We start from the raw sequence: 26,967 nt of genomic DNA, 5'->3' as shown, positions 1-26,967 counted from the left end.
GAATTAAGCCGGGATTGCAGCATATAGTGCATATGGTTTTAAAGGTGCTACGTCTTACTGCGCTATTGCAGATTGCAGAATTGTATGTACTTGTATACTACGCCATACTTTTCTTTTTATACGTAGGCAGCGAGCGGTGTCAGCCAAAAAAATAGTGAGTCTGTTTTGTTGCGATTTCATCGACGAGGGTGACGAAGTATTCTTAAAATTTTGTCGTATGAGTGGCCTCAGAAATCACGCTTAACATGTATATAAGGAATGGTAGGGTATGTAACTGCTGCTCGTTCCACCTCAGTACTGAATTCTTCACAGTTGTGAACAGCGCAACATTGGGCATTTCTAAGCGCTTCGTAGACGGTATAAGCTAAGCATCCGACTCAATGGCAGTGATGTGCACATTGCACGAGGCATGCCCTGCGTGTTTGCATAGTGCCACCTGGGCATTTCTGGGCTTTGTAAATGTTTTGGCTCAAGAATGTCTGCCGCTATGTCATGACATGGGTTTGTCAAGAAAACGAAGCCTTACACTCGCAGGGGTTCAGCCACTGGAGCATTTAGAGAGTACCCTATACCAACCACGCCCTTACCGCCGAAGCCATATTTATAGAATATGTTCTCTACTACTGTTACAATATCATTGCCGAGGTATAAAACATGCTTGAAAGCCATTGCGAAGGATACGACCGTATTGTTCGGGACTATAAAATTGGATCAGGATATACAGGTTGAGAATTATTTGTTAATAACTGCAAGCCAGTACCCGGGAACACGGGTCCTTATAAGTGCAATGTTTTTCAGGTGCCAAAACTCAGTGGTCAATATCGAGCACAATAACCCAGTCATACACATTGTTGAAAAGTCCCCAGAACTGGAAGGACAACATCGACCACTGTATGCCAAAATGTATTCAATGTAGACAAGCCATCTATACTAATAGGATCATATCCACCAATGCATAAAATGATGCGTGCAATGCAGGCAAGCCATCTCAGCTGCCCATAAAATATCGGCCACTATAACCCATGATGGATACAATATTTGGAATCCATCTCAACTAGTAATAAAATATTTAGCATCATATGGCAGAAAATATTCTGAGTTGACAGGCCATCAATGATGGCAGGATAATATGGACTGACCTATATAAAAATGTATAGTATTTTTGCAAATCATTACAGTTCCTCAGGCCATATCGACCACTGTAATGGCAGATATACACAACTTTGGTAAGCCATGACAACTGGCGGGAGGAAATTGACCAACGTATGCCAATATACATTTGATGTTGAAAGCAATAAATACTGACATTCTAATATTGACCAATGTATGCCATGATAAGTGCAATGCTGGCCAGTCGTCACAGCTAATTGGGCAGTATCGCCAACATGAACCAACAAGTATACATTGTTGGCAAGCCACTAAGACAGGTGGGATAAAATTAACAAAAATATGCCCAGTACCCGCAGTAATACCAAATAGGGCGGGCTGGGCGCCAGGTTGGGTAGTAGGTCGGCGCCGCGGCAGGTGATACCAATCCGGCGACATGAGCAGTGGTAAGCGCCGGTGGCGTAAGCACTCCAACTGCAGGTGACAAGGACGCGACCTTCGTGTACATTAGCACATGACAGATGGTTGGAGTGACCGGTGTTGGGGGGGAAGAAGTCATTGAGTCGAGCTCTTCCTTGACAATGCTACAGACGGTCACTTAGGCTTGCATAAAACTTACCACCGCGTGAAAACCCGTTTCTTCTGGCCAGGCCTCGCCTCAAGCGTGGCAAAATATTGTTGCCTCTTGTCTGCCATTCCAGCTGCTGATGCCAGACTGCTGCCCTGCCTAATGGCTCAGCACCTGAGGTGGCGACCTTCTTTTTCGAATCGCTCTTACTGCGCCATGGGGCCCCTCAAGTGCTTCTCAGAGACTGTGGTCGGACAGTTTTGTCGACGTTTGTAGCCGAAGTTCTTGATTCTTTTCCTTTCTACACATGCCAGTTCCTCATTCTGTCTTCCTGACCAGTTCATTTTCGAAGTGCCCAAATCTCGCCGGCTTGCTCGTGTCAACACGGAAGCTAGCCAGGAAGACCGCAAGTGCCACTGTTATACAACCCACCACCAAGTTTCGTTCCGTACCGGCGACGAGGTGTTACTTTGAACACCATTACGCACTCATGGCCTTTGTGACAAGTTCCAGCACCGCTACATTGGTGCTTACTCAGTTCTTGCAAAACCCTCCCCGGTCAACTATTGCGTCTCCCCTGTTTATCCTTCTCCGGACAGTCGTTACCGTGGCACTGAAGTTGTCCACGTTTCACGCAATGCTGCGGATTAATTGCGGCCAGGTTGATCGCTTCAACTGCGCTGGCGAAATTGTGTGAGCACTGTGTGGTGCTTCATCTTTCACACGGCTCCGAACGTGCTGCTTCATCTTCATCCTGCTCTCTCTTGCAGATACGCATCGTCATCGCGGAGTGTGATTCGCAACAGTGTGCGACCAAGGCTTCAGGTCTCCAATAAAACCTGATCCGCCAAGTCCGACCTTCACATAAAATATATTTACCATTGTTTGCCCTCATCGACCATGTTATCTGTATATATACACAATGTTGGGAAGCCGTCACCACTGGCAGGGGTATGTTGACCAATGTCTGCAAAGATATATTCGATGTTAACAAGCCATCAATACTGGCAGGACGATATTTGCCAGTGCATGCCATGATATGTAAAATGTTGGCCAGTGAACACCGCTCGTTGGGCAACATCGGCCACTGGAACTGAAATGCATACCATTTTGGGAAGCCACTATGACTGGCGGTATGATATTGACCAATTATTGCCATGATATATTAAATGTCACCAAGCCATATATACTGGCAGAAAAAAATCTACAAAAGTATGCCATTATTCGTGAATTATGAACAAGACATTGCAGACGGCTGGGCAGTATTCGCCGTCATATATCATTGTGTATGCAGTGTTGGCAAGCAATTATATATGCAAGATAATTATTGCGCACTGTTAGCCAGCTGAAAGCCAGTATGGGAGAACATGCAAATTAGTTTCCAAGAGGGGTCAATGTTATCGCATGGCTGTACCATTACCGGTAGTACACTGGCAACGCCGTTTCACTGTCGGACCAGGCCTCACCAATCAATTTTCAATATTGGACCGATCGCATGTGCTACCTGGCAAGGGTATAGCCAGGGAGAGGGCTTATGGGGCTTAAGCCCCCATGAAATATTTTTGTACAGTCATACACCGCAGACCAGAATAACCATCAGAACTGGAAAACATTCTTAACTTTGTATCCAGTATGTCTTTCTCAAGCTCAAAAAGGGATTTCGGCGAGAATAAAAAAAAGTGAAAGGTGCATTTTGTTTTCTGAAATCGTCATACTATCAGACTAGCTGAGAAGCACACAGAGATAGAATGCTTGGAGATGAAAAAAAATTAGGAGGGAGCGCGACACCACATGCGCAGCCTCCACAGGCCACACTCGATCTTCCGACGCCGCTCTGTCTTCTTCTTCGGGCTTCTTGTTCGCATTCAATCTCGGTGGTTTTAGCCGCTATGTATGCTCCTATGGAAATTCTGTCGAAATGGTCTTCTGGGAGTCCTCGTCTGTTCGTAACATTTCAGTTTGTTGGAGTGCAGATGCTGCAATATAATCAATGTTATAAGCTGACAGGAGAAAGGGCAGGCAAACATTTCATCTGCAGGTCCGTCAACAAGACTACGTATTCGAACTAATGTTAATTGCATGGCGGGAAAACTGGCTATGATAAATTTTCAGTTCAGTATTTGGTATATTAAACATGATTTTCGTCTGAAAAAATACATGCGCAGGATACCCGATAGCACAAAAGCCCTGGACGGTATTAATGTTCCGTGCTGTCTTTGCATCCCGACTTGCAGAATTAATGACGCAGTTGAGAAGTAACAGGTTGGTGATAGGTATCTCGATAGGAAGGAGGCTGAGCAGCAACATCAGCCCTCTTCGAAAAATATTTTCGGCTACGCCACTGCTACCTGGGGTAACTGAACGAAGTTGTTTCTTCTGGCGCTACTTTACTGCACAAAACGTGAATCGTCTTTGTTCCAAGAGCTGCTACAAGTAAAGCCTCTTCTTTGCGTCAGCTGTGATTTAATTGGCCTCAAAGTACGCTTCTACATTCACCAGGTAAGCTTGCCACTCACCTTTTTCCTCATCGAAGACCGGCAGCTTGTGACCCATGTCTGGAACTGTCCTGGGCCTGATATCCTGTTCTCAGCCTCGTCGCCACTGTATTGAAGGCGTGGTCGGTGGACATGCCGCTCCTGGTTGATGCATTAGACAGCGTAAAAGGCGAAAGAATACAGGTTTGTTTTCAGATCAAGGGGTATTATACAACCAGAGGGACGAGGAAAAGAAGGAAAGAAAAATTGATAAGATCAGTGTCATCGTCGGTTTATAGATGGAAATTTATCGCTTCGGATATCAGCAGTAGATGCCGATTGTAAAGCAAAAGGACGGAGAGAAGCAGGGCTTGAACGACGTCAGATAAGAAAGCACGGCCTCTGTCGTTGAGCAATTCGCGAGGGGCACCGTGAAGGAGAATGAAGTTCATCAATAAGAGACCGGCCACATCCCGGGCTGTTGCAGCTGGAAGCGCGGCGGTTTCGGCATATCGCATCAGGTGGTCGGCGGCGTCAATGTCCCAGCGATTGCCATCGGTCAGGCACGGTCAGGCAAGTCAGGCACGGTCGAGCATACCTGGCAACCGAGTTGTACATACCACGCCAATAGTAGCGAAGACGGATTCGACTGTACGTCTTGAAAACTTTGGCGTGACCACACTGCGGATCGACGTGAACAGCTGGACCGTAGATGGCGCGGAGTCCGTAGATCGCGCGGAATCACGAGGAGCCATTTCCGTCCACTTCGGTTGTAGTTGCGCCTGTAAAGAAGGTTATCCAAAATCTCATAGTGGGAAGCTTGGAGGCGAAGTGCGCAAGAAGGGCTAATCGCCGAATGGTTGAAGAGGTAGTCATCAGGACTTCTTCACAGCGGCCAAAATTCTAAAATAGCAAAAGATGGAAAGCTCATTCGAATTTATGAAACTACCACAACTTCAAATTTTACCACAATTTCTGGAAACAATGGTGAGTACTTCAGCATTATCAGTCACTAAATGCATTGCATTACGAAAAGTAACAAAAGTACTATTAAAACGCATGTTTGTATTCCATAGATGTGCTTATGGCTTCCCCTTGTGGGGTAGGCATCAAAACGTCTGTTTAATATTTGCCGCATTTAAATACATTTTTTATGTAATTATAAAATCCTTCGCAGTGCTTACAATGTCTTTTTCTGTTGTTTCAAAAGGGTTAGTTATAGCTTAATGAGGTATACATCTTTATTAATTGGAATTGCATGGCAGAACGGTAGGAAAAGCTGATTGTTTTCTCTCCGGCCTTATTTCTTATTGCGAGGTGCAGTGGTATTCAATCCAGCTTCTTATTTATATTTTTCCATTTCTCAATTTTGGCGATTATATAATACTATATTTTTGAAAACAATATTGTGATGCGCACTTTAAAGGGACACTAATGACACCCAAATATGTTATCAAAATGTTATAAAGGGCATTTGGTGACACTGTCGCCGCATATCCGGTCGCAAAAAATTGAAATATTGCTGAGATATTGCGATAAAAAGTTGTTTTTTTTTTTGTTCCCGCCAGCGGAATTCAAAATGTTTTTTCCTACTACGTAGTAGGGTAGGATGACGCACACTGTAACGCAAGAGGAGACTCCGTGATTGCTAGCGCACGAGAAGCGGAGAATACTTCGCAGGTGCGTGCCGAGTCATGATCTTCATTCGATACACACGTAGCGTAGGCTCATCTGCTGCTTCGAGCTCGTATTTCAGGCGCCGCAGGCCCAAACCAAACTATTCGAGCACGCTCGAAGTGCCTGAGCCGGAACATAACCGAAACAGAAGTGGACGGCTTGTAGCGCCGTGTTAGCTGAGACTAGCGGCATCTACCGACAAGCAGACGAAATGACTATATATTTATATTTGCCTTCCAACATTTGCGTTGTCTTTTCGTCTTCTCGCTGTCGTTTCTGTGTGATAAAAAACATGTTATATTCGAGACATTATCGACTACCGTGTTCAAACGGCCAACGTAATTCGCATTTGTCAGCCTCCGGGATCCCTTGCGCGTCACGTGACTTGTAGTTGCAAGCCTCGGCCGTTTCGGCTGTGGCGGCGATACCTATACTCCTGTTCTTCCTTGACTACCTTATAACAGCTCTGTTTTCTGCAAGAGTGACTTTTTTGTAACCAGGAACTGGCATTCCATCGATGCAAGCCACTTCATTTTTTATATAGTGTCCCTTTAGGAATACTATCATAAGCAAATAGCTTTGCCGCACGAGTTTTCGTGCAAATTTAGGGACTTTGTGGGGAACACACGTAGCTGTCTAGATCTAACAAAATCTGCCGTCAATGAACAATATACCCTGCGCAATAAAGGAAAAATGGCTTAGTTCAAATACCACAACCCATCATGCCATTAAATAAGGTTGAAAAAGAAGATATTTGTAGCGCGCTGCTTCCGAAGCAAAGTTTGCAATCTTTACTAAATGAACTGGAAAACCAAAACAAGCACCTAATAGTTCTTATAAAAGTAAACGTTACTTAGACGTGGTGAGTAAGAAACAATGGATGAAAAGTTTAGAGCGCAAGCAGCAGTTCTCCAAACTTGCAATTTTTTAAAAGACAAAAACAGCGTTTTCCAACACTAGCCATATACAATTTATTTTTCCAAAGAAACTACGCCACATATTGCAAAACTAAGGGTGCCGACACTTTAGCCCACCACATATACATATTTAATTGAAAAGAAAAAAATGGTAGTGGGACCTCGGTTACCATTCTATTCCGACCACATCCACATTTATTTTAATTTTGTTTCTTCAGAAAGGTTGCTTTAGGCAATGCAGTTAATAAAGATATGTTCGAATATATTAGTTTTCACGCATTATGTTATACCTACAGTCTCTATAATGTCACAACCATTATCTGATATACGTAGTTGAAACATCACAAAAGAAATTGGAATGCATATTCTTCAGCAGTTAAATAGAAGTACTAGATAACCCACGCATACTATAGTCGAGTATATTTGAAACAAGAGGAGTTACTAATTATGGGCAAATATAAAGCTATGATATGCTGCGTGTGTATTACTCCGCCTAACAGTAAACAAAGTGTCGATTTTTAGCATTTGAATATATTTGAAAAATTATTTCATATTCACATCAGAACACCATTAATGAGATCATCCACGCACGTAATGCTTTGTTTAGATACCCCGTTTAATTCCATTGCGTATGTCAGCAAAAAAAATACACGAGAAAAAATTTTGTGTGTACACAATTTTCAGCGAGTATACCAGAAAAGCGGATTAAGGTGCACTTACTATAGTCTCATCACCTAACAAGTGAAATGAATAACTTAGAAGAAATCAAACACTGAACCTGATTCATATTTCGCTTTTATGTAATCTTTCAGATTTTTCAGGCAGGCTTTTCCAGTGATTATCCTCTTCTTTAATTCCCCTTCCAAACTCAGCACACATGTCTTCTGGACAAAGATTACAAGCGATTAAAATCAATCAGACCACTCCAGATGTGCATCTAAAAGAAAAAAAAACATGTATGTTTAAGAGGAATGGTTCACAAGCGCCAAAAAAAGATTTGGAAAATAAAATAAAATTATCACATGCAGAGAAACAACAAAATTGTAGAAAGATAAGAAGTGAAGCAATGAAAAGCGGTTACTGAACAAAGCCACTAGCAAGAGGTCCAGCAATTATATGAATAGGCAATAAAATTAAGGTCCATTATAAGGTGCATGCAGGAGTTACAGTGTTGCAGCGTTTTTTTTTAACTACAGTGGTTGCTATAAATATTACGGCAATCGCTCGGCATCTCAGATACTCCCATTGAGAATTCGATATCCAAAGACCCGAGCAGCAGTGGCATGTTATTTACTGCTCCTAACGAAACGACAGGCTATCCTATAAATGCATGCACGTTTCCTGCTTTTCTTACCTTGACTGAAAGCGACTGAACAGTGGATGTTGCAAGAGCTCCAGCGTCCCTAGGAATAGGGAACAAAATTAAGCTTTGCTTGCAAGAAACAGGGGTACACAAAGGACAAAACATGCCTGCAATATTAGGATGATGACCTGCCGAGTACTATGTGTTGCAGTCACAGCCCCAATGAATTCTTACACAACACTCATTTACTGTAAGCTATCAACCGCCTATATCTGCATACTGTTAATTGAAGAACTGTTAGTGTTTTGAGCTCCCAAGTGATCTCTTATATATTAGAATACTTGAAACGCTGCTTGGCATTTACCTAGAACGCTAAAAATTTTATAACAGAATTTCATTTATTGATAGACTGCTTCGGTTGGAACACGTCTGCCCTGGCTATGACATCCACTTCATGTTTTAGGTACGTGAGGCACAGAGCTGTTATTGTCAGACAGGCGGACCCGACGTCTTGTCTAAAATCGCCAGAAAGTGTACGCCGTGACCAAGTGCTTCGCGACCGATATATCTCCGACGGATATATGGTCGCCCCACACCGGCCCTGATGCGGACGCAGTGCACACGCGGTGTGTGTCGCTTTTTGCTTATTTTGCTATGTTTTTTCTTCTCCGTAGAGCGGCTCTCCGCGGTGGTGAAATCGCTCCCGTAGAGGAAGTGAAGACGCGTGCTTAGATTGGGGGGGGGGGGGGGGGGGTATTTGAGAAGACGCGCGTTTGGAGGGGAGGGGGGGGGGGGCATCTTGTGGTCGATTGAGAAAATTATAGAGGTGCTCTATTGCGCTGTTCACAACTTGCGATACAATATGAATTAATTTTAGGAATTCGTTCGTTTTATGACTTAATTATAGCTTCATTATCGAGCTGTATAACGCACCTATAATGTCCACCACACTGAAAATATGTTTGCACTGACAGCACAGATTTCAAAACAACGTGTGTACACGTGAAAAGAAACCGCCCTGCATATACTCTTAAAGGTAAAAATCCTGCATGAGCAAGCACGGTTCCTGCGAGCAGAAGAGACGCTGTGCGAAACATCTCCAATGCCGGGCGCGTTGTATGTTGTTACTAATTGATTGCGGCGCGCTTGCAGTCAACACAATTTGCGCAAATAGTTGCCTTAAGCGTTCGGTCGCACGTTGATGGCAGGCGCACCAGTTGTGCACGGCTGCTCAATTTTCACCGCAAATGTTGTCAACATTGCAGAGCACATTCTGTGCACGAACTGCCTTGCGTGTAACCCTGCGAAAATTTGCCTAGTCCTCTGAAGTCACCCTTTTCTCAGATATTTCGAGCAGGACACGAAAACAGTATATATTGTGTTAGTAGGCGATTACACAGAACAACGTATGAGGCAAAGGCATGTTGCAAGGTTATATACTACCGATCTAAGATGACGTTTACTGAATACGACACTGGCGATGAATTTTTACCGTTGCTGTACTGGTACACCGGCGACATTCCACAGCTCTGCTATTCACAAATATGTAGCGAACACAAAACCGGACCACATGTAACATGTATAGGCGCTAAAGAACGTATTTGTACACAAGAAAATATAAACGAAAATTAACGAAGGAAGAAATAAAGAAAGGCAAAAGAGTCACAGGTCTTGTAGCGTTTCCATCAAGCTCTGAAGTGAACGCTTATACAGGAGGCAGCGCAGCACCACGCCAACAGCTACAAGCTCTTGGTCTAATAATTTAAAGGCCTCTCCATCCACCCTCCAACCTTTTTTTTCTTGTTGCCTCTCTTGGCTTCCGGTTCTCGGACGGGGGAATCGCGGTCGCTCATCCCTTCTTTCTGCACTTACCTCTGCCCCCCCCCCCCCCCCCCCCCCCCAAGTTGAGTGTTGTCTTCCCAGAAAACCAAGGTGACGGCAGCCTGACAGCTACAAAGGGACAGAAGAGAGGGAGGGAGGAAGCGAGCGGGCTCCGCATAGAAATGCCTACCTCTCCAGGGCGCTCCGCGCGTGCTGCACGCGCCAATCCTGACTCTCTTTCATTTCCCCTCCTCCTCTTTCAAAGAACTGGTGCGGCTGGGCGCGCTGCTAACAAAAGGCATGCAGACATCTGCAAGTATTATAGGACTTTGACAGCAGCTTCAGAGCATAACGTTTTCAATTTTTGCATGACCAGAAGATTTCTCCGTGTCCTCAAACAAGTGATAGTTTCTGGCACCGCAACAGACTGGTCTGAACCTATATAGTTGCGTGCGTTGACAAACACGCTGATTTTTTCTCCACTTCCGCTGCCTTCTCATAGGAACCGCTCCTTATCCCTAGTATTTCTTTATTACATTTTCACCTTGCAGCCCGGTTGGAATGATAAACAAGTTTATTGTTCAATCATGCCTATGTAGGTGTGTGCTGTGCGCCACATATACTTGCCGAGAGTTATAATGCTAGCAGCCTGCGCGAGAAACTGCCTTTTTTGTTTTTTGAGATCGTGCGGTAATGGTAACCTCAGGTTTCTTCCTGCGCTTCATTTTACAGGTCATTTGTGTAGAAAGCACACAATGAGTATTTGGTCGTTTTGCCAGGTAAAGAAACGACGCGGCAGGAAGTGCTTTATGGATAATGCAACAGCGTTCGAAAAGAATGACTCGGAGGGCGGTTGTTTGTTTGATCAACTTACCTTGAGGCAACGTCTTCCTTCTTAGCTATGAAAATATTACCCCATGAAAGACGCATGATCAAACGGTGTCGTTTTGTGTGAACGATTTCACTGATAACCGAATTCTACTAGAGGTTACGCACTCCAGCTGTTCTACATCATTCTAATTGGGACACTCAATCTCAAGCATCCCAGGTGTACTACGGAGATATCTGAGATCTCCCAGAAAAAAAATAATTGGTCGTTAAAGTTGTAAAAATACTCATAATCTTCTGAATATTTCTCGAAAAAGAAGTATTTTGAAGCGCGCGTTGAAATATAAGGCTTGGTGCGAATGCAGGGATCATAATTTTTTTACACTTTCATTGATCACTTTATTGGATTTACTGAATTTCCTACATATTGTCAGGTAGTGGTGACGAAACTCTTTATTTGGGCTGACTTGCGCCCGCAAAAGAACTAAGCAACTCGGCGGTGGCGATAGAAACAAACGTGCTCGTCGATCGTCGAACAAAGAATGCCCATCACAATCGTCAACGCTCAATTTAAAGGCTGCACAGAACAATCTAAATAACGTCGCAAACAGCTACCATCACGGGCTGGAACATTGTGGAAAGACACCCGAGTGGCCGGAACCTTCGAGACAGATCTCGGTGCATCTTGCGCTACAACGAAACTGAAAAAGGTGTGAGTCGCTACATTGAGCATTAAAAAACAAAGAATAAGAACTGATACGTGATCCAGAATCAGAGTGATAAGCCGTAAGGCGGCGGCTGTTAAAAAACAACAAATACAGTTTTGAAAGTTTCGCGGCATTACTATCCCCCATTAAAAAAAAACATCGCCTCGATGTTCTAAAACAAAGCAACTTAAACATAAACACTGCAAAGTTTAAACAACACCGATTCTTTAACGCGCGTAATATGGCTTCAGTCGTACAACATGTACAATTTCTGGGCGTTCGCGTCGCCGTTGTGATGCTGACGTTCCGCCGGGCATTACTTCATAGTCCAGTGGTTCGACGCGGCGAATGATTTTGTACGGCCCAAAGTAGCGACGCAACAACTTTTCACTTAATCCGCGACGGCGAATTGGTGTCCAAACCCACACTTGGTCTCCTGGATTGTACTTTGCGTGGCGTCGTCATAAATTTTATCGTCGGCTGTCGGTGCGCTGTTGGTCTTTAATACGCAGCCGTGCGAGTCGTCGGGCTTCCTCTGCACGCTGCAGGTAGGCGACGACGTCAAGGTTGTCCTCGCTGGTTACGTGCGGCAGCATTGCGTCGAGCGTAGTCGTGGGCTCCCTGTCGTACACAAGTTTAAACGGGGTCGCTCTAGTCGTCTCCTGGACTGCCGTGTTATACGCGAAGATCACGTACGGCAAGATGGCGTCCCAGGTCTTGTGTTAAGCGTCGACGTACATGGCGATCATGTCCGCGATAGTTTTATTCAGGAGCTCCGTAAGGCCATTGGTCTGGGGATGGTACGCACTTGTTCGTCGATGGCTTGTATGACTGTATTCCAGGATGGCTTGCGTCAACTGTCCCGTAAACGCCGTGCCTCTGTCCGTGATGAGCACTTTTGGGGCGCCATGTCGCAATTGAATTTGTTCGACAAAAAATTTGGCGACTTCTGCCGCAGTACCATTTGGTAGTGCTCTGGCTTCGGCGTAACGGGTAAGGTAGTCAGTGGCCACGATGATCCACTTGTTACCCACAGACGAAAATGGAAAGGGGCCGAGGAGATCAATCCCAATTTGTTGAAAGGGCAGGATTGGGGGCGGAATCGGATTTAGTAGTCGTGCTGGTCTGATCAGCGGCGACTTGCGTCGTTGGCACTCACGACACGTCTTCACGTAGTGGGCAACTTCGGCAGGCAGTCGCGGCCAGTAATACTTCTCCTGGATTCGACGCAACGTGCGCGCAAATCCGAGATGGCCTGCTGTGGGCACATCGTCCAACGTCTGCAGAATTTCCTGCCGGAGGTTTTTAGGCACTACAAGAAGCTGCGCGGTCTAGTTGGTTGCAAAGTTTTTCACTAGGAGGCCATTGCATAACGCGAACGATGATAAATGTCGCCTGAACAAACCAGGATGGCAAGTGGTCTTTCCTTCTAAGTAATCGGCTAGCGCGTTCAGCTCAGCGTCTGATCGCTGTTGTACCCTCTATGGTTGTACTGGGAAACCTCTGGCGCTTACCGGTCCCAAAAAGGCGTCGTCGTCATCGTCCTTCGGAGGAGCGTCGACGGGAGCGCGTGATAAGCAGTCAGCGTAGGAGTGCTTCCGGCCCGACTTATAGACTACAGTCAAGTCAAATTCTTGAAGTCGTAGGCTCCATCTGGCAATGCGGCCGGAGGGATCTTTCAAATTAGCCAGCCAGCAGGGCGCATGATGGTCGCTAACAACCTTAAATGGTCGGCCGTATAGGTATGAACAGAACTTCGATGTAGCCCAGATGATCGCAAGGCACTCCTTCTTGGTCGTCGAGTAATTGACTTCGGCTTTTGTGAGGGACCTGCTAGCGTAGGCAATTACTTTTTCCTGTCCGGTACTCTTCTGGACGAGAATGGCTTCTAGGCCCACACTGCTTGCGTCGGTGAGAATTTCGGTCTCGGCGTTTCCATCAAAGTGGCCAAGTACAGAAGGGCATTGCAGGCGGCGATTAAGTTCGTCGAAGGCTTCTCCTTGCGGCGCTTCCCATTTAAAGGTACGTCAGCCTTTGTAAGCTGCGTCAACGGTTCGGCAATCCGCAAAACGTTTCTGACAAATCGTCGATAATAAGCGCACAGCCCAAGGAATCGGCGCACAGCTTTCTTGTCGGCAGGCGGTGGTAATTTTGCGATTGCAGCTGTTTTCTCCGGGTCTAGGCAAATACCGTTCTTGCTAACGATGTGACCAGGAACCAGAGTTCTTCGTAGGCGAAGTGACACTTCTCTGCTTTTAGCGTTAGTCCCGATGACTTGATGGCTTCCAGCACTGTCTGTAGTTGCTTTAGGTAGTCTTCAAAGTTTGACGAGAAGACAACAACGTCGTCCAAATATACCAAACAAATTTGCCACTTCAAGCCTGCCAGGACTGTGTCCATTATTCGTTGAAATGTGGCTGGTGCGGAGCAGAGTCCAAATGGCTGCACCTTGAACTCAAAAAGATCGTCCGCTGTGATAAATGCGGTCTTATCGCGATCTCTTTCGCCGACCTCAATTTGCCAATATCCGCTTTTCAGGTCCATCGCTGAGAAGTACCTTGCATTGCAGAGCCGGTCGAGAGTGTTGTCGATGCGGGGAAGCGGATAGACATCCTTCTTCGTTATGCTATTGAAGCGGCGGTAATCAACGCAGAAGCGAAGTGTGCCGTCTTTCTTCTTCACCAAAACGACTGGTGCAGCCCAGGGTCTGTTCGATGGCTGGATTACGTCATCACGCAGCCTTTCCTCAACTTGATCGCGAATGGCCTGGCGTCCTCGCGGCGATACACAATAAGGGCTTTGGTGCACAGGTCGGGCGTGTTCGTCCGTTATTATGCGGTGCTTGGCCAGTGGTGTTTGTCTTACCTTCGATGACGAGGAGTAGCCCTCCCCGTAGCTTCGAAGCAGACTGAGAATCTGGTCTTTCCTGTCGTGGGTCAATGCAGGGTTGATGTCAATTGTGGGCTGACAGAATAGGTCCAGTGCGTCTTCCAGCGTTTAGTCGTGGAGGGCGAATACATCCTTGAGGTCTGCTAATTCGTCGAGAAAAGCGATCGTCGTGCCCTCGTTGAGTTGCCGGTATTCTTCGGTGATGTTTGTTACCAGAACCTGAGCTTGACCTCTCCGGAATTTTGTGATGCCTCTTGCGATGCCGACACCTCGTTCTAAGAGCAATTGGATATTTCCTTCGACGATGCTCTCAGCGGTTTCGATGTTTGCGTTACCTACGCAGACTGCGATGCTTGATCGGGGCGGGACGGTCTATTCTTCATCGAGAACGTTAAGAGGTATGTGTTGCATCGACGTCGTCGTAGCAGGAATGGCTTTGTCTGCAGAGAGCTTGATAAGCTTGGATCACAGGTCGATGATAGCCCTATGTTCATTAAGGAAGTCCATGCCTAAAATCATGTCGCGGGAGCCCTGCTGCAAGACCACAAAGCCGGTGGGGTAAGTACGCCCATTTACGGTTATTCTTGCAGTGCATCGTCCCGATGGAGTAATCAGGTTGCCACCTGCGGTGCGAATCAGCGGGCCATCCCAAGCGGTGGTAACTTTTCTGAGCTGAGAGGCTAACGGTCCACTAATGACTGAATAGCCAGCTCCGGTGTCTACTAGGGCAGTGACTCTGCGACCGTCGATATCAACTTCAAGGTCACTTATTCGCGTCCTCGCATTGCACGTGGGCCTTAGTGTCCGATCTCGGCTTCGTCGTTTCTTCGGGTCATGGCCGGGGCATACCATTGTTACTTCGCTGGGCGGCGGTGTCTGCTTGCCTCTGGTCGTGTTGTCGTCGATGACGTCGTGTGGAGCGGCGGTGAAATGGCTGCGTCGTCGTTAGTGGTCGTATGCGGCGGAGGATGTTCGTCTTGTTGCCTTTTAGCAACCTCACCTAAAAAGGTTGCTCTGTTTAGTTTCCCCTGCGCGGGCTTGGGGACCTTCCGCGCATACTCTCATCATAGGAGCTGCCTGGCGACGCAAAGCGGGCCCTGTATGGCGATGGAGATCTGAACCGACGGCTTGGTGGCGCAATCTCACCGCTACGCAGATAGTTGTCAATTTCTTGTGGTCGTTCACCTGGGCGTGGTCGTGGAGCGTCGACTGCAAATCGGCGGAGACCGATTCGTCAGTACGGGCAGTGGCGCAGAATGTGGCCGGCCTCACCGCAGTGGAAGCATAATGGCCGGTTGTTTGCAGTCCTCCAGGCGTCGCACTTCCTGGGGTTTGGGGGGTCGTGGTAGGCTTGGCGGGCGGGGGCCAAGGGGCGGTTTTCAGGAACAGGACGGTAGCGGCGAGGGCTCAAAAAGTCATCACGTCGGGGCGCAGGGCGACGTAATGCACCAGCGTAGTCCATTGCTGTTGCCTCTTGTGCTGAAACAGTCGCCGCCGTCGCTTGAGGAACGCCCAGCGCGTGCTGGGCTTCTTTACGGATGACGTCCGCGAGCGTCGCCACCTGGGGTTGTTGCGAGATGGCATCAATCGGTGGAGCTCCTCTGGCACGATCTCCCGGATGAGGTCCCGAAGGTTCTCTCCATTTGCAGATGCGCTTGGGTAGTGGATTGAGTAGTCTGGCTGAAGTGGTCGCTCGTAGTGGCGCATCCGTGTGTACAACGTCTTCTCGGTGGCAGACGCTTCCGTTTCAAATTCCGCAAAGGTTTTTGGCGGATTTCGGACAAGGTTTGCAAAAAGCGATTATTTGACGCCTCACATTAAAAATTTGACTCTCTCACCTTCAGTCATCTTAGGGTGGGCGCTGCGAAAGAGGCACTTCATCTCTTCAACGTGCGCCAGGACAGGCTCGTTAGGAAGTTGAAGTCTTGACTGAAGGAGGGCCTGGGCTCTTTCCTTTCGGACGACGCTTGAAAAGGCAGCCAAAACCGCTTCCTTGAAAATGTCCCAATCCTTCATAGCTGCCTCATGATTTTCGAACCAAACTCGAGCATGTCCTTGAAGAACAAAGTAGACCTACCTGAGTTTCGCAGCGTCGTTCCAGCTTTTGAATTCTGCCACACGGTCGAAAAGGTCTATCCAGTCTCCAGCATCTTCATCGGTCGTCCATGGAAGCAGTGGGGCTCAAGAGGTTGGACGAAAACAACCGGCGCTGTAGGCTGGGCCATTGTCAGCGTCGATGCCTTCCGAGATCGAATGGGGTCAGGCAGCAGACCGTGTTCGGGTTGTAGGCCTTGAAGTCGGCGGCTGTCTCGGTAACCTGTAGGCTGGTCTTCCAGGGCGACAGGAACACGGCTTGGGTCTTCGCTTGAAGGATCAAAGGCAGCACCTCCCCCAGATGTCACGTAGTGGTGACGATGTCGACGGCACAAATGAAGGGTCGATGATTGCACTAAAGAAACTCTTTATTTGGGCTGACTTGCGCCCGCAAAAGAACTAAGCAACTCGGCGGCGGCGATAAAAACAAACGTGCTCGTCGATCGTCGAACAAAGAATGCCCATCACACTCGTCAACGCTCAATTTAAAGGCTGCACAGAACAATCTAGATAATGTCGCAAACAGCTACCAGCACGGGCTGGAACATTGTGGAAAGACACCCGAGTGGCCGGAACCTTCAAGACAAATCTCGGTGCATCTTGCGCTACAACAAAATCGATAAAGATGTGACTCGCGACATCGAGCATTAACAAAGAAAGATTACGGAACTGATACGCACTCCAGAATCAGAGGGATAAGCCTGTATGCCGGCGGCTGTTAAAAAAACACCAAATACACTTCTGAAGGTTTCGCGACAATATTCATAGGTTCTTTCAAGCTCAAGCTTAATGCAGACATGAAAAATTTCTTCATCACATTCTATTTCTTTCAATGCCTCTAAATTTGCGTCATTTCTCGGATGGATTTCAAAAACAGTGTTTGTATTGTGCTCAATATATTATGTGCAAAAATTATCTAAATGCTATGCTTTCAAGAAAAAATACGTTGTTTTCATGATATGTATTTCACTTTTCTGAACAAAATAGAAAATGCGCGAAAAACAACAATTTCCAGAGACATTGTTGCATGATGCACGCACTGGGTCTTAGCCTAAAAATAATAAACTCTGCTCCTTGTCCAATATATCTCCTTATAACTCGATATAATTTATTTGAAATAATTTGTTTTCAGCTCAAAAATATACTCTTTTCTTAATGTACGGTATTGCGGCGCCGCACACAAGTCACCTCGGGCTCTTAAACAATTCTGAGTGCCCTGGTGGTGCTATTGGATCATTCGATGCTATAATCCGCACAAAATGAGGTTTTGTTCCACATGGCAGTAAAAAAACACAGGTTACGTTTTTGTCGTTGTCTATGGGTTGGGGTATTGCCCACGGAACAAAATTCAGGTGAACCTTGACAACTCGTTTAATTGGCTAAAAGAACGAAGAAAACTGTACATAAAATCGTATGAACGACCATTTCGATCAGCGTCTCGTAAGCCATTGTCTTCGCAGCTGCAGCTGCTGCGACTGCTGCTGCTGCCGCTGCTTGCTTCTGTTACGAGTGCTGCTGCTACGACTGCTGCAGCGGCTGCCACTGCTGCTGCTTGCTGCTACTGCCGCCGCCGCCGCTGCTCCACCTGCTGCTGCTTGCTGCAGCTGCTACGAAAGCTGCTGCGGCTTGCTGCAGCTGTACAATTCGAACTGGTGGGCGAGTTGGTCTGACATATCTAGTGAAGCAGCGCGACAGCACAAGGCCAGATGAAGAAAGGGACAAACACAGCCCTGAACTGACAACAAATGTTTATTCCGGATGCTAAGCATATATATACTTTAGCACAATCGAAAAAAGAAAGAAACAGAGAGGAGCGGAAAGAATCAACCCAGTCACTGTTCACATGCAACCATGTCGCGCGTACAACGATTATGCGATGTCAAATAGTTATGCTCTTTCAACGAGACGGCTATGAAAGGAGTGCCGCAATTATCACCCAGCTTCATGATTTCAGAGGCTTCGATAATCTCTCGTGTAAGTTTATCCTTGTGCTTGTCAACTACTTGGCTGTTTTTGAAGACTGGAAAACGAACAATCACGACAGTGAATACCAATGTGGCGGGTCGCGTTCTTAACGTAGTTTCCATGCTCCCTAAGTCTATCATTTATACAACGGCCAGTTTGGCCAATGTATGAACCACCATACGTCAACGGGACTGAATACACCACGTCGTTCTTTTCGATTGCGCTTCAGTATATATATGCTTAGCATTCGGAATAAACATTTGTCGTCTTTTCAGCGCTCTGTTTGTCGCTTTCTTCCTCTGGCCTTGTGCCACTGCGCTGCTTCACTAGATTTACTGCAGCTGCTACGAATGCTGCTGCTGGTTGCTGCAGATATTGCTACGGCTGCTGCTGCTGATGCGACATCTACTACAATTGCTGCTGCTGCTTGCTTCTGCTACTACAACAGCTGCTGCTGCTTGCTTCTGCTACGAGTGCTGCTGCTGCTGCTGCTGCTGCTGCTGCTGCTGCTGCTGCTGCTGCTGCTGCTGCTGCTGCCGCCGCCGCCGCCGCCGCCGCCGCCGCCGCCGCCGCCGCCGCCGCCGCCGCCGCCGCCGCCGCCGCCGCCGCCGCTGCCGCTGCCGCTGCCGCCGCTGCCGCTGCCGCCGCCGCCGCTGCCGCCGCCGCCGCTGCCGCTGCCGCCGCTGCCGCCGCTGCTGCCGCCGCTGCCGCTGCTGCTGCTGCTGCTGCTGCTGCTGCTGCTGCTGCTGCTGCTGCTGCTGCTGCTGCTGCTGCTGCTGCTGCTGCTGCTGCTGCTGCCGCTGCCGCTGCCGCTGCCGCTGCCGCTGCTGCCGCTGCCGCTGCCGCTGCCGCTGCCGCTGCCGCCGCTGCCGCCGCCGCTGCCGCTGCCGCCGCTGCCGCCGCTGCCGCTGCTGCCGCTGCCGCTGCTGCTGCTGCTGCTGCTTGCTTCTGCTAAGAGTGCTGGTGCTGCAGCTGGTACGATTGCTGGTGCTGCTTTCTGCAGCTGCTGCTACGACTGCTGCTGCTGATGCGACTGCTACTACAACTGCCTGCTGCTGCTGCTTGCTGCAGGTGATGCGACTGCTACTACAACTACTGCTGCGGCTTGCTTCTGCTACGAGTGCTGCTGCTTGCTGGTTCTGCTGCTGCTACGACTGCTGCAGCTGCTTCGACTGCTGCTGCTCCTAGTGCTGCTTGCTTCTGCTACGAGTGCTGCTGCTTGCTTCTGTTACGAAGCTGCTGCTGCTTGCTTCTCCTACAAGTGCTGCTGCTGCCGCTTGCTGGTGCTGCGACTGCTGCTGCTGCTGCTTGCTTCTGCTACGAGTGTGCTGCAAATTGTTGGTGCTGCTGCTGCTACGGCTGCTGCTGCTGTAGCCACCACCGCTGCTGCTGCTGCTTGCTGCTGCTGTCGCCGCCGCCGCTGCTCCTCTTCCTGCTGCTTCTTTCTGTAGCTGCTGCTACGACTGCTGCTGCTGCTGCTGCGACTGCTACTCAAACTGTTGCTGCTGCTGCTTGCTTCTGCTACGAGTGCTGCTGCTGCTGCTGCCGCCGCCGCCGCCGCTGCTGCTGCTGCGACTGCTACTACAGCTGCTGCTGCTGCTTACTTCTGCTACGAGTGCCGCTGCTCCTCCTGCTGCTGCTGCTGCTGCTGCTGCTGCTGCTGCTGCTGCTGCTGCTGCTGCTGCTGCTGCTGCTGCTGCTGCTGCTGCTGCTGCTGCTGCTGCTGCTGCTGCTGCTGCTGCTGCTGCTGCTGCTGCTGCTGCTGCTGCTGCTGCTGCTGCTGCTGCTGCTTGCTGGTGCTGCTGCTACGACTGCTGCAGCTGCTGCTACGACTGCTGCAGCTGCTGCGACTGCTGCTGCATGTGATATTGAGCAAACCCATAGCAAAGTATAACACCGCATGATGCGGAATAAAGCAGTATTGGTACATTTTGTATGGCATAGATTGCCGATCACTGAGAACTACAGACCTAGAGCCAAAGAACGCAAAGCAGTCTTAAATAACCTCGGGCCGGTTTGTTTCGCCAACATTGAGGCTTAGAGAAAAGTGTATTGCAAATGCTTTATGACTAAACCGGTTAATATGTCGACGTCATTTTAAGGTGGACAAAATATTTACAAATGCTCCAAAATCTGGATATACACTGCTGATCCTTAGCAAGAAACAAAAATTGCAATGAGAAACCAAAATATAGTTTTGTATTTATTAATTGGCTCTGAGCTGAAAAATATTTCATATGGAGAGAACCACACTACCAGTGAGGCCGAATTTGCTCTAAAGCTGTCAAAGTACTCACTGAATAACCATCATAATAACACCCACATGGGATGCTTCTGAGTATTTGTCCCTAGGAGTATGAGGAAGAAGTAGCTGTTATAAAACCCAGTATGAAGCGTGTGGCCAACATTTGGAAAGGAGGAATGGTTGCGCGGTTCTCCTTCCAACATCCACATACCTCATACCTGAAGTGTTCAAACGGCAATAAGGATACGCACTCATAGCGCGTTGTTCTCAAGATACTTCGCTAAGTCTTTTCAAAAACAAAAAGCACCAAGCTCTGAAAATGCGAAGAAAATTTACAAACTGTACAAGGACTTCGCCATAACACGTGAAAAATGCTTTAGTGGGCCTCTGCATGCAAGTTGCGCTACAGTCAGCACTGTGATTGCTCTTCTGTAGACCGCACAGACAGCTTCAGTCATTGACCATACGAACATTTTATGTGAGCCGCAGCCATGGAGGTTCAATGGGTTAATATGCCCGAGTAGGTTTTTGAATACGTGGTTTGAACCCGACCACGGGCAGCGGGGTTTTGATTGCGGTGAAATGGAGAGGCGTCAGCGTGCTGGACGATGTCAGTGCACCTCACAAATACCCAGATGGTCGACATTACTCTGTAGCCCTCTACTATGGCACCTCCTTCTCTCCGCTTACATTCCCGCTTTCCTCCTTTCCCTTACGGAACGGTTCAAGTGTCCAGAGAACAAATGTGACAGATACAGTGTCTTCCTTCTACTGTGAACCAATTATTATTATTTTTATTCAGGTCTGATCCGAATTTTTCTCAGCCATTGCAGTACATACCGGAATTTCCAGAAGAATTGTTTGGGATTTATAGGAACAGCCTAGAACAGCCTAGAATAAAACTTTTTGCAAAACGTCTATATATGATGGAATCACCGGAAGGCATGGATCATCATCAGCCTGACTATACCCACTGCAGGGCGAAGGCCTCTCCAACATTTCTCCAATTATCCCTGTTCTGTGCTAGCTGCATCCACTTGACCCCTACGAACTTTATAACCTCATCCGCCCACCTAACATTCCGCCGCCCCCTGCTACGCTTTCCTTCCCTCAGAATACAGTTTGTTACACTAAGCGACCATCGGTTATCCTCTCTTCGCAGTACATGTCCTGCCCATGTCCATTTCTTCTTCTTAATTTCCACTAGAATGTCGTTCACTTGAGTTATTTCTCTGACCCACTCTGCACGTTTCCTATGTCTTAATGTTACCCCTACCATTTTTCGTTCCATATTCCTCTCCGGTGTCCTCCATAAACAGGTTTGGGGTGCGACCTGATATCGGTGAACACCTCCGGCAACTCCCTCTCTCACCAGAACAGGCGTTGGCCACCCTGGTGCAGTAATTGGCCGCATCCTCTCATGATTTGTTCCGTAAGGCGTGCATACGAAGCTGAGAAATACAATTAGTGCACTGAAATGCAGCACGCAACGACTCCTCTATACAAATCCAAATGACTTTCATGCGATTTGTATATTGTGTAGGCTGCGGGACTACATATACGATAAGACCGACAAAGGAATTACAAAATTATTCAGTCTTTATATAAGTATCATATCGGGAGTGTCTTTGAGAACCTTCATGTCCTGAAAAAAAAAAACAGCGCAAAAAGAGCAGGACAGGAAAGACTAGACACCACGCTCGCTTACACACACAACGCAGTATATATTTTAAAGTTTAATATAAAAGCCAACAAAACATAATCAACCATGAATGTGCGTCTAGATATTACAACCCCCTTTTATGCAGGGCTACGGATGGATCAGTGATACACCGTGAATGCTGGAAACCAGGCCAGTTTTATTCTGCTAACTTACTCGTAGAAGCTACTATTCAATAAATGAATGCATGGCTTGTACAAAGAGGACCCCAGGCGACAAAACAATGCCATATTTTACAACTTTTGAATTACCGGAGCGAAAACGTGACAGCAATTTAAAACAGTTCGGAATATACATTCAGCATACATGGTCCTGCTTGAAACGAAGTTTAATTTCTTGCAGCTGCAAACTATCTACGGTGGGCATTTCAAAAAGAAACGCCAATTCCCACCCATTTTCTTTAAAATATTGAGGAAATACACAACACCCTTAGTGATATTCTCTGTCAAGGAAAACCAAGTATTCATTGAAAAATTTCACTGGGAGTGGGAGCTATTGTACAGCCGTACACGCATCAGTGTTTTGAAGAAGCAATGGCTGTTCCAGTCAACAAATGATGTAGAAAGGTAAACAGATAACTCTAAGAAAGAAGACACCGAACACCAAAGGCAGTTAGAAGGCTTTGCTGATCATTAACTTCAGTAATGGAGTTACTAACAAATTTCAGTAACGTATGCCAAAACGAATGAAACGATATTAAGCATCAATACTGTAAGCAAGCACTCCACTCGGGGTGGGATTTTTGGGGCCATTCACAATGGCCAAATAATTTGGCGTCTGAAAAGGGTCACCTAAAGAAAGCTCCACTTGTATTTTCGTGGAATTGTTGTTTATTGCTGTGCTGTACATTCATGCAGGCAGAAACCTTTTTCACTTCCTAGCATATTTCTTAGTGCCGGTTGTTTATTAGTTGCTCACTATTGGAAAGATTTAATTACTCTCCAACTGCCACAAAATTTCTTAAAGTGCAAGCGACCCGCGTATGTTCGTGCGTTAGCGGCTCAAGAGGCAGAGTCTAGTGCCTCTTGTGTGACGTAAAAGGGAGAGCATGGAAGCTTTCAGTATAGTTGAGAGGATTGTGACGCAGTCCTTCGCCCTATCAGCGCCCCGTCGCGTCAGCTGCCAACAGACAATTTTAGTTTCCTCATTTCGCCAGGGCCATAATTTCTTGAAAACTAATTATTTAGTTTTCAAGCTAAAATTTAACACTGCGACAGAAATTATTGAGAAATGTATAATAAATGCTGAGGAAATCCTTCAGGACGGCATCAAAAGAAGCTGTTGAATAAATGAATAGGATTTTAAGACGTATTGAAGTTGGTTTTGGAGCGTCAGATTATTTAACTAGGGTTTTTAGCTCATTTCGTCTTGCGTTACTTAAGGAATTTGAATATTTCAATAGGAATATTTGCTGACATTTCATCGCGCACAGGAAGAAAGCGTATGACCAATTATTCTTTGTTGCATTCTTGATTTGCCATATTGCGTCCATACTTACCAGCGTAGCAATATATATATAATCGCCGCTTCTTCGGCTACCACATATCCCGAACCTCCTCTTTAACACAGGCAGACTTCTGTTTGAGGACACGTGAGCGTAAGTGCAGCTGCATTATATCTCATGACTACATCCGTGCAGCGAAGTTTGATCGCTTAGCATTTTGGCCTGCTGCATATTTCTGATTGTTCGTTTTTAAGGCGACATGAAGTGAAACTATATTAAGAAGTTTTCATTGGGAGAGTTAAGGGTCAAGAGAGGATATATCGAGCTAATAGGCGGCATTTTCTTTCATTCACAAAATTATTATGCTTAACGCACAGCTAATTTCTGGTCTGTTTGTAAGATAATGCCGAAAATTTTGGAACCGTATTCAAATGGCTTGATTCTTTTTGTTACTGCGTTATCATTCGAGCGTTTAATAAGAACCTGATTTTTCCCTTTTTTATATATAAGCGTTTTTTCTTTCAAAGAAAAATCACGATTTATGAAGCATTATTCAATTACTATATATCTGTTGAGTTGAACTGTTATATCTTTCAATTTGAGATACGCTTGAAACACATATAAGTGAAGTGATGGTCTATTTGGGTTAATCGAATATTTAATACTGCAAGTTCTAGGTTTTTAAAGTTATTCATATATTTGCTGCTCCTAGTCATGTCAGATCAACCAATATGTTGGCGAGAAACATAATGCGCTACATGGCGATATATCTGAGAACGGAAAACAAAGATTCAAATGATCCTTCCCCGAGAGAGAGTTTTCATGATGTAACACTTCAGCCTCTTTATTAGTAATGCTTCTAAACCCCCAAAAGGTGCCATAAAAGCAACAAAGCAAGTGATAGGATGTTTGCCCGTTTTGTAGGCCAGTGTTTCCCTGGGAGGATGTACACCATCGAGAAACTTTTAAAACTTTTATTTGTGTAATTTATCACAAGAGTACGAATGAATCAATCAGTGTTCTCTATACATCTTGCGCCTCAATAAGATGTTTGTTAAAACGTTTATACCAACCAACTTGACACGGAGCATTTTATGCAGTCCTCCGCTGATATTTATTCAGTAAGATACTACAGGGAAGCCCAAAAAATTGGTATTAGGGTTCCGAGAAACTGTTAGGATAGACGCGAATGTTTTGCGGTCGTAATGGCTATTAAATGGATATTCTAAGCTGGAAAAATTAACAGATAATTTCCATTCAGTGAAGTGTTGAAGATGTTTACAACATACATTACCATTTTTAGAGGATTCTTATTCCGACTATGTGAATTTTGTCCTAGATTGTATTGAAATTTCCCGCAAATAGTGCGAAGCTAATACTCAGAGGGTTACCTCAATTACAAGTCTTACGAAGTCGAACGTTATCTAGGTTGCTGTAATTTTGTGAAAGGAATTCTGAAACCAGCAGTTACTTTTTATTCTTTTAAATGGAAATAGAACTTAGACCGAGTGATCAGTTAACGCAAAGCTTAACCTGATATCAGAGAGTCCATATTAGCGCCGTTATTTCAATTTTGGTACGAACAGAAAACATGAAATATGGTACCAACACATTCCGCTTCGCGCAGTCTAAACGGGCTTCGCGGTAGCTTCAAAGAACTCGTAAATGGCGCAGGAGCAGGGCACCTAAACGTGCACTGCAAAACGCATCGGTAAGAAAACATTAGAACACACACACAGAAGATCGTCAATTTTTTTAATTTCTACTAAACGTTGACAAAGAAGAAGCCGCTAAGGCTTAGCGCTTTCATCCCTGAATCAACTGTAGTACCACACATACGTAGGAAGTATGTTCTCAAGATTATATCACGTGTGGGTGGAGGCCGTACCGCCAATTGTGCCGGACATTTGTGCGCCCCAAATCTTATTTTTTACTGCGCCCCCGACAGAAAACAACTCCGCAATCTATTAATATTAGCAATTTTGTCTCCGATAAATGTTACTTCGTTCCCCAAAATGCTCTTGAAAGCTAGACACATGACTGAAAGTGTATCACCAGTGGTAACAACGCTATTGTAGAGTAGTCGTCGACAGTAACGTCAACCTCGTTCTTCGACGTGGAACAAATAGAGAAATGACCGGCAGCCACGCACATTGTCCAGCGACCTCACCTCCATCGGCCACGGTGGGTGATTTACTCTACGGATAGAAGGAATCGGCGCCGTGTGACAGGCAGCGGTTCACATGAAAAGAAGGAGGCGGTGTCACACTACGGCCGGAGGCGACAGATTGTTGCTCAATAAATTGGGCCAACTGCTCCTTCGAGTAGGATGTTCTCGCCCGTAAATTTCGGAAGAGCATTGGATAGTGGATCGGTATATTGGCGTCGGAGGATGCGCCTTTAACGTTGACCGCCTATCGCGGAAGCGGGAAACGCTGCCAGCGACGCCACACCGATGCACGGGGCAATGGGTCGCGGATTGTCAACGCGTCGCGGCTGCCGAATTCGGTAATATTGACTGCTATAAATTTCACGGGTTGGCACGCAGGCATAATAGCTGAAGAGGATATATGTCATCTGCGACGCCAGAGGGCCGGGAGCACGGCTCGCGTTGTAATATCTCATCCCGAACATTTTCACTGATTATCCGCAGAAGGTCTTGTGATAGACCTTCTTCGATACTGCCAGCGTGGTTACATCGTCTAGCCATCCCGACTTCGATGTGATACAACGAGTCTTGAGGATCTCGAATGCCCGGAAGTGTCGGATGATATCAGAAGCTGAATTCAAGTTTTTCTTAACAATAATAAAGGTAGGCGTCTTCCGCAATGCCCTTGAGCAGATGAGCTACCTTCATTCCAAATCAAGGAGGCCTGTGCCAGAAAGAACACGACGTTCGCCAGCTTAGCAATCAAATCAAAGTGGTTATAAGGGCTCGCATGCTCATGCGTGAGCTGATTGATTGGCAAAGGAGCGGAGTTCCCAAAACGGGAGAGTCCCGTTTATGGCGCTGAGCGGCACATCGTCACACGGGTACGGAGGTTCCCGCTCTGGTCTTCGGAAAACCTCGGTGATCTGCTGCATTCTCACGGCAATAGGACGGAGGCAATCGAAGAAACGGCTACGATGAGGCTCCAGTAGTTCAAAATGCGTAATAGCGTTAGATCTATCACGTACCTGCCACCAACATGTTACGGTCGGGCGTTTA

The 26,967-nt window shown here is 46.6% G+C and overlaps 1 protein-coding gene across 1 annotated transcript in view; it reads left to right on the top strand.

Moving 5' to 3' along the window:
* Positions 1-23,852: 23,852 nt before the first annotated feature.
* The window catches only part of LOC146193273 (uncharacterized), a 47,727-nt gene continuing 44,612 nt past the window's right edge, over positions 23,853-26,967 (top strand). The window contains exon 1 of the mRNA XM_084600079.1: positions 23,853-23,912. The gene's annotated coding sequence lies outside the window, so the exon portion shown is untranslated. The remainder of the gene's footprint in view (positions 23,913-26,967) is intronic.

The sequence above is a fragment of the Amblyomma maculatum genome, chromosome 4, assembly GCF_055883805.1.
Source record: "Amblyomma maculatum isolate TAMU_Amacu chromosome 4, ASM5588380v1, whole genome shotgun sequence".
Lineage (NCBI taxonomy): Eukaryota > Metazoa > Arthropoda > Arachnida > Ixodida > Ixodidae > Amblyomma > Amblyomma maculatum.
The sequence above is the reverse complement of the archived record's forward strand: the minus strand, read 5'-3'. Positions and strand labels throughout refer to the sequence as shown.